At 39.1% G+C, this 12,831-nt stretch overlaps 1 protein-coding gene across 12 annotated transcripts in view; it reads left to right on the top strand.

Annotated features, from left to right (window-relative positions):
* Nucleotides 1-12,831, top strand: part of Svopl (SVOP like) — a 57,874-nt gene that overhangs the window by 42,211 nt on the left and 2,832 nt on the right. The gene's annotated exons all lie outside the window — the stretch shown is intronic.

The following is a 12,831-nucleotide window of genomic DNA, read 5'->3' as shown; positions in this document are numbered from 1 at the left end:
ATTTGAGAGAGAGATCTAAAAGTTACTCTTCAGAGCAGGTGTCACAGCGCACACCTGTAATCCCAGCACTGGGGAGGCTGAAGCAGGAGGATCACTGTGAGTTTGAGGCCAGCCTGAACTACATAGCGAGACCTTGTCTCAAAAAGCAAAAAAAAAAAGTTACTCTTTGGTGACTTAATTCTCTATTTAGTATTTTTGTGCTTGTATCTTTTTGAGACAGGATCTCAATATGCAGCTCAGGCTGGCCTTGAACTCAACAATATAGTTCAGGCTGGCCTCGAATGCAGTAACCCTCCTGCCTTAGCCTCACTTTACAGGCAAGTACATCATCTCCTTAGGACACATTCCTAGACATAGGTCTGGTGGTCAGGGTTCGCTTTCTGCCATTCTGTGCTCCCATCCCGCTTGTCTTTGCCAGTCTCACTGGCAATAAATAACAGCTCTTTGTTACTCTAATTAGTTTCTTTTATTCAGGAATAAAATTCAATGTTTTCATGTTTATTTCACCTTTGTTTTAGCTTTCCTACCTAAGTACTTGCCCATTTTTCAATTCTTTGTTTTTTTTAGGGCGTTTGCACTGAGCTACATCCCCAACTCCCTACCCATTTTATTAAAAAAAATTTTTTATTTTTTGTACTGGGGATTGAACTCAGGACCTTGTGATTTTGAGGCAGGCGGCAGAACCACTGAGCTAAATCCCCGGCCCTCTACTGTTTCTATAATTTGGGGAATTCTGACTGCTCCGTGTTAGCCCCTTATCTTCCTGTACTTAGGTGTATCGATCACTTTTGAGTTTAAGGACCACCTACATGATCACAACTCTGAACTCTAGATCCATTGAATTCCTTCCAACACTGCCACTTGGGTGTCTCAGAAGCACCTGAAGTCCAGCATGCCTGAAATTCAATTTCTGATGTTTCTCTCAAACCCACTCCTTTCCCAGTTACCACTGGTAAATGACATCCTGGTTCCTCCCGGGAGTCACCCCTCTCCTTTCTCTCTTCAGGCTCAACCCCCAAACCCTGTGGATTTAACCTAACACAACATGCATCATCATTCACCTCAGCACTTTTTCTGCCACTAGAAGCACCCCGGTTCAAACTACCATCATTCTTTCCTGGACTGCTACCACGGCATACTAACCAGTCACGGCCTGCATATTCTCATCCTCATCATCTCATTCTCCTGCAGATCTATGTATTATTCTTGTGTAAATAACCTTTTATCTCCTCCCTTCTCATGAAGACCAAAATCCTCAACATGGTTTACAGGGCTTTACCAGTGAGATGCTGTGGCTGCTGTAACAAAATCCCAGACTGTGTGGCTCACAGATATATATTATTCAGAGGCTGGCAGTCTAAGATCAGGGAGGCAGGAGGGTCGGGCTCTGGTGGAGCTTCTCTTTTCGCTTGTTGGTGATCCCTTCTCACTGTGCCTCACATGGTGGAGAGCAAGCTTTGGTGTCTCCTCTTACACTGGCACTGATCTCATCATGGTGGACTGGTCATCATGACATCCAACCCTCATTACTGCACTTCCCAGAGGCCCATTCTCACACCATAACATGGGGCTTAGGGCTTCAACATCTGAATTTGGGTGGGGTTGGTTCGAGGCACCTGTGGACCAAGATCTATGTAGTTTGCTAACTTCTGTATTCCTGGATCCTACAAAGTGCTGGACATATAGTGAACATTTTGAATAGATGTTTCTGTTTTTGTATATAGAAATCTAATTTTAAAAAATATTAGTTCACAAATAGTTTATTGAAATATCTTATTGAGTTTGGGTCCTTGGAAAAGCAGAGGTCAAACTGGAATAATTACATATATAAAGATTGGAAACTCTTGGCAAGGTGAGTGGAAGAGGAAGCAGCGGCAGGCAGAGAGCCCTTGGCCATCGTGCCAGTGAAGGCTGCCACTTAAACCTTACTTTTCTAGCAAACCACTGAGTTCAACTTGCCAGGATTTTAATCTATACTTTTTTTTTTGGTACTGGGGATCAAACTCGGATCTTTGCGCTTGCACAGCAGGCGGCGAAACCACTGAGCTAAATCCCCAGCCCTAATCTACACTTTTTAAATCAATACTCACACATGAAATGGTGATTTTTGTTTATGTTCACTTCTAGAACTGTTTTCAAGTTAGTTTCATTAAAAAAGACATGGGGAGGCTTCTTTTACTGGATTATGTTCCTTGGACATGAGAGGGAAAGGGAAGGTGAGTGAATCCTGTTTTCACTGTGGAGAATGTACTGTATTTCTTTAGCCATTCTCATGAGATCTTTCCTTGGGTTTTTTCTGAGTAAATGTCAGGGAATTTTTTATTGGCTACTCTGTTCAAATTTACTAGCGATTATCTGTGGGAAGCATTCTTTTAATCTTTTTACTTCCTTTGTTAGTGATGGTTTCATTTTTTTGTTTTGGTTTTCTAGAGACAGGGTCTTACATAGTCTGGGCTGTGCTTGAACTTGCTATGTAGCCCACGTGGCCTGGAGCTCAATGTCCTCCAGCCTCAGCCTCCAGAGTGCTTGGATTAGATTTGCATTCCACACTGATATTTCACTATTAATTTCTTAATTTTTTCACTTTTGCTTATAGGTGGGCTTTAGTTCTCTAAAGTACTTCTTTATCAACTGGACCTGTTTTTTTCCTAACATTTTTTGGGAAGACGTTCTGTTGCAGTAATTTAAGATTAGCTTTTTAAACTTTGAACTAGTAGTTCACTGTTTCTCATTTTATATTAACAAGATTTATAATCATTACAAATTTTTTTCTGAATATAAATATACTAGTTGTAAAATTTCAAATACAGAAATATATAATTAAGAAAGGAAAAAATTTTCCAGTAATTGTCATCAGATAACCAGTTAGTAGTTTTGAGCATATTTTTCCTGGTGCTTTTCAATGCATATGTTGTGTCTGAGTACCAGTAACATTTGTATATGTAGGTTTATGTTTGTATATATGTATGTATAGACTTTACTGTATGCATATAGCTGTATATCAGAAATATCTTCATATCTACATTTTATGGTCACCACAGAGGGAGATAGACCTTGCCCTTGAATGTGATTTGAATCTTGAGACAGGTGATGCCCTGTCCTTCCCAGAGGGTATGAAAGAGGCTTCTTAAATAATTGCGGTCTCCAGAGAGCAGAGAAGTCCTCTCAAGCAGGTCGGAAAGATTAGGCAAAACCCGGGAAATGGCCTGGAGCTCACTACGAAGCAAACACCAAGCAGTGTCAGACTCCACCTTACCCTATTATCTCCACCTGTGTGATTAACGATGTAACTGTGTAAACATGCACACCTCTATTAGGTACATATTGCCACTGGAAATGCTCTTCTCATAACACTATGTCAATATGAGATCAAACTCATTCTTTAGGGGCATAGGTTTCCGTTGCATGGATGTGCCATGATTCAACAGTCATTGCCTCAGTAATGAGTAAATTTTTGTTTACTTCTCTCCACTGTTCACAAGCAATGGGATGCTGAAGGCCTGCACAACACAGCTAGCAACATGTAACACTATTTAAATCTTTTAATATGGTCATTGAGCTCTTATGTTCTAGACACTGCTGCGTTGTGTCTAGATTCTTTAAAGTTATATCTTAATGGAGTTTAAAAAAGGGACAAACAATTTTCTAGCTATGGGAAAGCTAGAAAATAGGAAAAGATACTGTATTGATATGGCGAAGAAAGGAATAGGAAACACATGGGAGATATAGTAAGGGAGACTCTAGACTATGTCTGAGAAGCCAAATTTTGTAGGAAAAGTCTGTTGGGTAATTTTTGGGTGAAAAAGTGTTTAAAGCCAACTGATTGTAGCCACAAGGAGAGGCCATCTCTCACCACTTAAAATAGCTATTCTCAAAAAAGCAAACAGCTGGGGGTTCTATCCCCAGTACCACATTTTTGTGAAACTTTTTATATTTATACTCATTATGTGATATCCTCATTTTTTTGGGTAGGCTAAGGAACTTATGTACTGTTTTGTATAATGACCGCATCAGTCCATACTCCCAACCAGTGTGTAAAGGTTGCTTTTTTTGTCTACATCAACATCTTTTCCCCCAGTGTTGGGGACTGAAACCAGGGCTTTGTACCTGCCAGGCAAGTATTGTACAACTGAGCCACACACCCAGCCCTCTGCTGTTTTGAGAATAGCTATCCTAACTGGTGAGAAATGGCCACTCCTTGTGGTTTGGTTTTGCATTCAAAGTTAGTGATGATGAGCACTCTTGGCCATTTGTATGTGCTCAATGAAAAAGGTCTTTAACATGCCTGAATGTATTCCCAAACAAGTTTCTCGGTTTCTCTTCATTATCAAAGGGAGAGCAAGCTTTTAAAACTTTATCAGTCTGGTAGATAGTAAAATACATCTTATCTTCACTTGGACTTTGTTCATTATTAGTAAAGCTGAGAATCTTTCACTATCCACCTTTTGTAAAATTGCTTATGTGATTTGCTATTTTCCCAGAGGCTATTTAGGCGTTATTGCACAACAGATATGTTTTTTTGCCTTCTGGTTTTACTAGCAAGTTTTAAGTATATATATAGTTATAAATATATACTGGGTGTATATAATCAACTTACTGGTTTTTCCACTTAAGACGTGTCATGCTTGAATGGTGCAATTACCCATTTGTTCATTTGTGAAACATTGAAAGTCCAAAGGCTTTTTTTTTTGTACCAGGGATCGAGCTCAGTACCTTGCACTTTCCAGGCAGGCAGCAGCACCACTGAGCTAAATCCCTGGCCCCAAAGGCTTTTTAGACGAAACATTCTTTGATCTAGTCACAGTGTATTTACCTATCAAGACTGAGGTGAGACACCGAATCACCCCGCTGCAGGCAGGCAGGTCTGCCCACGCCCTACCGAGGTCACCAGTCTCGCGGAACACGCCGAATCACCCCGCTGCAGACAGGCCAGCCACCTGGTTCCACACTACAAAGATGCAGAGGACACCGGACCAATAGACCACGTTACTGAGTCCCGCTGCTCCTGGCCCAGAGGTAGGGGCTTCTGAGCCGCCGTCCCACCTCTCCTGGTCCAGAGGAAGGGGCTTCCTGGCCACCATCCCTCCCGCTGCTCCCAGCCCACAGGAAAGGGCTTTTGGGTCACCATCTCTCCTGCTGCTCCCAGCCCGTCTCACTTCTCCCAGATCAGAGGAAATCCGAGCGGGCGCCACCCCCACCCCCACCACCCCGCAGTTAAAATGAGAAAAGGTGTAAATAAGTCTCAAAACCAGACTTCCAGATCACCTACAGCAACCCCAGGGGGAAATGAGATGGAACACTCTGATACTCAACTACCTGGACCCACTGAACTGGCAACAAAAGGGGATCTGGAAAAAATGAAATCAGAAATAATTTCTCACATAAGAGGAGAAATTGTGCCCCTAGTGCAAGAAATGATTAATAAATCTAGAGAGGAGCTCAGGAACATGATGGAATCCCAACAGAAGAAACAAATGGAATCCATAAAATAGATGCAAATAGATTTCCAGGACATGAAAAACTCCATTGAAAGTCTACACAGAAGAATAAGACAATGAGAGGACAGAATTTCAGATATAGAAGATAAGATTGCAATTAGTGACCAGGAAAAGAAAAATTGCTTCAAAATTATAAGGGAACATGAGAAATCAATCCAGCAGCTGCTAGATGATGCAAAGAAGAATAACATAAGACTGATTGGGCTCAATGAAGAAACAGGAGAGAGCGGAGATAACATAAAAAAATCTCTTCACAGAAATAATGGCAGAAAACTTCCCTAGCAGAGGAAAAGAGCTTGACATACAGATAAGTGAGGCATATAGGACTCCAAATAGCCTTGATCAAAAAAAATCTACACATAAGCATATTGTTATTACAATTGTTAAGATTACAGAAACTCAACAGAAGAACAAAGTTCTACAAGCAGAAAAAGGAACAAATCACATACAAAGGAAAGTGCATCAGAATCACAGCAGACTTCTCAACACAAGCCATCAAGGCAAGAAGAGCTTGGAGTGACATATTCCAAGCCCTAAAAGAAAACAGCCTCCAACCCAGATTGATGTACCCTGCAAAATTATCTTTCAAAATTGATGGAGAAATAAGACACTTTGATGACAAAGAGCACCTTAGGAACTTTGTGAATACCAAACCAGCACTCCAAAGAATTTTACACAATATCCTAGGAACAGACACTGAGGATCACAACCCCAGGAAGCAAAGCAGAATGAACCCATCTGGCATGACAAGAAATTAAATGGAAAGGGGGAGAACCCAACAAAAAAAGTCATGGCAATGACAAGTCAGTATGTTTCAGTTATAACCATCAATGTTAATGGTCTCAATTCACCAATCAAAAGAAATAGCCTGGCAGAATGGGTCAAGAAGCAAAATCCAACAATATGCTGCATACAAGAAACACAATTCAAAAAGAAACAGACTGAAAGTTAAAGGGTGGAAAACAATACTCCATGCAACAGGAACCTGAAAAAAAGCAGGAGTAGCTATCCTCTTTGCAGATCAAGTAGATTTCAAACCACTGATTAAGAGAGACAAAGAAGGACATTACATCCTTGTAAAGGGAAGAATCCAAGAGGAAGAGATGACAATCATAAATATCTATGCACCAAACACTAGTGTGCCCAACTATATAAAACAAATACTAATGGACATGAAAAGTCATATATGCACTAATACAATTGTAGTGGGGGACCTCAACACCCCACTGTCACAAATAGATCAACTAGACAAAAAATAAGTAATACTAGAACTCAATCGAACTCTTGAACAAATAAACTTAACAGATGTTTACAGAGTCTTCCACCAAACAAAATCAGAATACACATTCTTCTCAGCTGCACATGGGTCATTCTCCAAAACAGACCACATACTCACACATACTCACACATACTTAAAGTAAGTGCAAAGGAATTGAAGTTATCCCCTGTATATTATCAGACCATAGTGGGATGAAATTGGAGATCTATAGCAAAAGAAACTGGAACAATTTCATAAACACGTGGAAATTGAACAACACACTTCTGAATAACCAAAGGGTCACAGAGGAAATTAAGAAATCAGACAGTTCCTTCAATTAAATGATAAGGACAATACAACATATCAGAATCTATGGGACACAAAGCAGTCTTACGAGGGAAATTCATAGCAATGAATATGCATATTAGGAAAACAGAATGAGCCCAATTAAACAACCTGATGCTGCACCTCAAGCTTCTAGAAAAAGAGCAGGACAACCCCAAAGCTCATACAAGGGAGAAAATTATAAAGATCAGAGGAGAAATCAATGCAATGGAGACTAAGAGAATGATACAAAAAAATCAATGAAGCCAAGAGTTGGTTCTTCAAAAGAATCAACAAAATTGACAAACCTTTAGCCAACCTTGTCAGAAAAAGGAAAGAAAAGGCCCAAATCCATGCAATTAGGAATGAAAAGGGTGAAATGACAACAGACCCAGCAGAAATCCAGAGGATCATCAATACCTACTTCCAGAACCTATATGCCAATAAGATGGACAACACAGAAGAAATGGACAGATTCCTAGATACATATGAATTACCAAAGTTGAATGAAGACCTAAAAATTCTGAACAACCCAATATCAACCAATGAAATTGAAAATGTAATTAAAAACTTATCAACTAAGAAAAGCCCAGGCCCTGATGGCTTCACTGCTGAATTCTACAAGACATTTAGAGAGGGACTGCTGCCACTACTGTTTAAACTCTTCAATGAAATTGAAAGGGAAGCAATACTCCCAAATTCATTCATGGAAGCAAGCATCACCTTGATCCCCAAAGCAGAGAAAGACTCAACTGAAAAAGAGAACTATAGGCCAATCTCACTAATGAACATAGATGCAAAACTCCTTAATAAGATACTGGCAAACAGAATGCAGAAGATCATCAAGAAGATCATACACCCTGATCAAGTGGGATTCATCCCAGGGATGCAGGGATGGTTCAATATATGCAAATCAATCAATGTAATACACTATATCAATAGAGCCAAGGACAAAAACCATATGATTATCTCCATAGACACAGAAAAAGCATTTGACAAAATCTAACATGCATTTATGATAAAAACCCTACAAAAAATTGGAATAGATGGTCTCTACCTCAAACTGATAAAAGCCATCTATGAAAAACCAACAGCCAATATCATACTAAATGGTCAAAAACTGAAATCCTTCACACTAAAATCAGGAAAAAGACAAGGATGTCCACTATCACCACTCTTGTTCAATATAGTTCTGGAAACAGCCATGGCAATTAGACAAGAGAAAGAAATAAAAGGAATAAAGATAGGAAATGAAGAAGTCAAATTGTCATTCTTTGCAGATGACATGATGCTCTATATAGAAGACCCCAAGAACTCCACCAAAAGTCTTCTAGACTTAATAACCAAATTCAGTCAAGTAGCTGGTTACAAGGTCAACACACAAAAATCAATAGCTTTCCTCTATACCAATGACAGACTCACTGAGAGAGAAATAGGGCAAATAATTCCTTTCACAATAGCATCCAAAAACCTGAAATACCTAGGAATCATCCTAAGAAAAGAAATCAAAGACCTCTTCTCTGAAAACTATGGCACTCTGAAAAGAGAGATTGAAGAGGATATCAGAAAATGGACAGACATCCCCTGCTCCTGGGTAGGAAGGATTAATATAGTGAAAATGGCCATACTTCCAAAACTGCTATATAGATTTAATGCAATTCCAATTGAGATCCCAGCAGCATACTTCATGGACCTTGAGAAAACAATCCAAAAATTCATTTGGAACAAGAAGAGACCCAGAATAGCAAAAGCAATTCTAGGTAACAGAGACATGGCAGGGGGTATCACAATCCCCAACCTGCAACTATACTACAAAGCTACTGTGATAAAAAGAGCATGGTACTGGCAAAGAAACAGACCTGAGGACCAGTGGAACAGATTAGAAGATGTAGAAACAATGCCAGACACACTCAGCCATCTCATCTTCGACAAAGGAGCCAAACACCCTCACTGGAGGAAAGATAGCTTCTTTAATAAATGGTGCTGGAAAAATTGGGCTTCAACTTGCCAAAGATTAAGACTAGACCTGTATCTCTCACCATGCACTAAACTAAAATCAAAATGGATTAAAGATCTAAATATTAAAATAGAAACTCTGAACCAGTTGGAACAGAGGTTAGGTAGAACCCTTGAAGACATCAGTGTAGGAAAAGATTTTGTGAACAAAACCTCAGTTGCCCGTGAACTAGCACAAACAACAAATGGGATCTCTTCTTATTAAAAGGATTCTGCACAGCAAGAGAAACCACCAGCAGTGTGAAGAGACAACCCACAATGTGGGAAAAAATCTTCACCTTTTCCTCAGACAAAGGTCTATCTCGAATCTATAAAGAAATTAAAAAGATCAGACCTCCCAAATTTAAAGACCCAATTCAAAAATGGGCATCTGAAATGAACAGACATTTCTCAGACAAAGAAGTAGAAATAGCAAATACATGAAAAAATGTTCAACATCACTGGTCATTTGAGAGATGCAAATGAAAACAATGCTGAGATTCCACTTCAGAAAGAATGGCTGCTATCATGAAATCAACCAATAACCAATGCTGGCAGGGCTGTGGGGAAAGAGGAACCCTGCTCCACTGCTGGTGGGAGTGTAGACTGGTGCAACCACTGTGGAAATCAGTATGGAGATACCTCAAAGAACTAGGACTGGAAGTCCCATTTGACCCTGCTATTCCACTGCTGGGGATCTTCCCCAAAGAATTAAAAGAATCATACCACAGTGATATATGTGCACCCATGTTCATAGCACAGTTTGTAATAGCTAAAACTTGGAAACAGCCCAAATGCCCATCAACTGGAGATTGGATAAAGAAAATGTGGGGTTTTTTAATAAAATGGAGTACTACGCCATAAAAAATGAGAAATTAAATTATAGCTAAATGGATGCACATTGAGGCAATGCTCTTAAGTGAAATAAATAGGACCCACATGAATAAATACCGAATAGTTTCTCTGGTGTGAGAAACTGAAAGTGTAAATAAGGACTAAATGTATAATAGATAATGTGAAACAGGAAGAAAAGGGGCAAAGGGGAAGGAAGTGGGAGGGCTAGGGGAAAGGATAGAAGGGAATGGGATTAATATGAGAAAATGGAAAAATGGGAATAAAATCTTTGTACACAGGAATGGAGGGGTTGAAGGGAGGGCTGGGCAAGGGTGAAAAATAAGAACCAAGAAAGACTATGTAAAGGTGCAAATTTCCAATGATGAATGTCATTGTATTGTATACCTAAAATGTACCAATGATTAGAATGAATAATTGATAATGTAATAGGAAGAAAAGGTCCAAAGGGGTAGGGGTAGTGGGAGGGGCAGGGGAAAGGAAAAATGATGAGAAATGGAAAAAATGGAAATAAAGTCTTTGTAAATAGGGAAGGGTGGAGGGCATGAAGGGAGGGCTAGGAATGGGGAAAAAATAACCAAGATGCATTATGTAAAGGTACAATTCCCAATGAGAAATGTAATTGTGTTGTATACCTACAATGTACCAATAAAAGAATTTAATAATAAAAGACTGAGGTAAGCATCTAGCTTTCAAAAGCAGCAAAGCTGATTTTCTAGCTGATTTTTCTCAGGCTATTTATTGCCTTTTGTTGGCCTTCCCTCAGCTGACTTAGTATGTCCCTATCATAATATAACCAAATTTCCATAGAGAATGTGGATATATTTTTGTGACTTACTGTTTTATTAATCTACTCTGGCACCAACATTACAATAAGGACTTGTAAATTTGTGTTAAATGATTCTTATAAAATGATTAAGGTAATAAAACCCCCCTAGACTTCCCCACCCCATGATTTTCGGGTTTCCTCATATTTCTTATGTTTTTTTTCCATATCAACCTTAGAATCAATTGTATTCTCAAATTGATTCCAAAAGTCCTACTAGGATTTTGATTTCCATTAGAATTAATTACTTTGGTGAGAATTATATTTTTGCAAGACTCAATTTTTTTTTGGTACCAGGGATCGAACTCAGGATCTCATGCTTCCCAGGCAGGCGCTGTGACACTGAGTTAAATCCCTGGCCCTAAAACTCAGAAGTAAAAATATTATAATTTTGATTTTTGTACACATTTCTACTTCTTCCTAAGTATCTTATTCTTGTTCCTGTTATCTGTGTCTCACAAATTTAATGTTTCTATTCCAATGTATTTAAAAATATTTTCTTGAGACTTGACCTGTAGCTTTAGAAATGTTTGAATATTTTGCTGTTAACTTGCTGTTTCGAGACAGCATTTTAGCTAGAAAACATTCTATGATTTCAATTGTTTTGAACAACTGAGTTTAATTTTATGGCCCTCAATATGGTTTAATTTGGTGAATGTTCCACGAGCACTGGAAAAGATGTATTTTGATGATGGGTGAACTGTTCTGCAAATGTCAATTATATCCTATTTGCTGATACTGCTGATGGTGTCAGAAAGTTCTTCTCTGACTTGCTGTCTAGTAGTTCCATTAGAGAGTTGAGGATATTAGTTTCCAACTATATGTGGACTTGCTCTTTTCAGTTCTAGGTGAGTGAACTTTGGAGTTTTAGTTTGAGGATTGCTGTCTTCTTGGTTGACTGACCCTTTAGTCATCATATAATGACAGCATTACATGATGACTAAAGGGTCAATCAGTCATCCCTGGTCTGAGCTACTTTTTTTAAATGAAGACCTCTTTCATTTTGATAGTGAAATCTGGAGTGGTCCCTGCAAACATTCATTCTGTCAAAACTCCCAGGTGATTTATTATTCTGAGACAGGGTCTCACTGTTGTAGTACATACTGCTTCCTGCCTCAGCCTCCGAGCACTAAAATGACGGTGTATGCTACCATATCTGGCTTTTTTTGTGGTTCTGGAGATTAAACCCAGGTGTTGTGCATTGTAAGCATGGTTTCTATCATTAAGTTACACTGTCAACTGATGTTTACAGCCAGGTATTACTTAAAAGTCCTACTTGCAAACAACAGAAATTGAGTTTGGTAACTCAGGCAGGATTTATTGGACAATATTCAGTAATAAGATAACTGACTACTAGACTTGGTATGGAGTGGAGCCGGGTATCCCAGGAAAGCCAAAAATAGGCAGTTACCATCTCTGGGTGGTAGAAGAGTTATGTGACCCAAACTCAAGCATCAGGGTCTCAAGCCACCTAGGACTTTTGGGTTTTTTTGGTTTGTTTTTTTCAGTTTTGAAGAATCACTTTATTTTTTAAAATAAATTTTATTTTGAAACTGGTGAAGATTGTGAAGATGAGCATTCATTCTTGTGGTTGGGAATTCTGGGGTCCAATTGCAGAGAAGGCAGCGGCAGCAATCTAGGTCTACATTCTATTTTTGGCATGATTTGATCATAATTCAACTGGCTGGCCTCTCTTGGTTTCTATCCTTTTTCTAAGCCTAGTTTCCCAAATTTCTGTCAACATACAAAACAAACTCTGGTTTAGGGAAAGTTATATTTTGGGAGACAAATCAGAATAGTATCTATCATTTGCTAGGTCAACTACAAATAATTAGTGAAGTTAGTATTACAGGTTCTGCTTGAGTAAGTGGATTTACCATTTTAGAAGGCAGTTGGCTCCCCAAATGGGTGTTTTTAGGGAATCTAAATGGCAGTAATGCTAACCTGGTTGTCAAGCATCTGTATGCGAATCTGGGTAATAATTACTGAGACAAGTCACTTAGTGTAGGCTCCTCTGCAAAGTAAGGGGTTGGATCAGACCAGATAGTTTCTGCTTCCTTCCAAATTGCAATATTCTG

Source organism: Heterocephalus glaber, unplaced genomic scaffold (genome assembly GCF_053883595.1).
Source record: "Heterocephalus glaber isolate CG9 unplaced genomic scaffold, H.glaber_assembly_v1.0 deba00000621, whole genome shotgun sequence".
In the NCBI taxonomy this organism is placed as follows: domain Eukaryota; kingdom Metazoa; phylum Chordata; class Mammalia; order Rodentia; family Bathyergidae; genus Heterocephalus; species Heterocephalus glaber.
The sequence above is the reverse complement of the archived record's forward strand: the minus strand, read 5'-3'. Positions and strand labels throughout refer to the sequence as shown.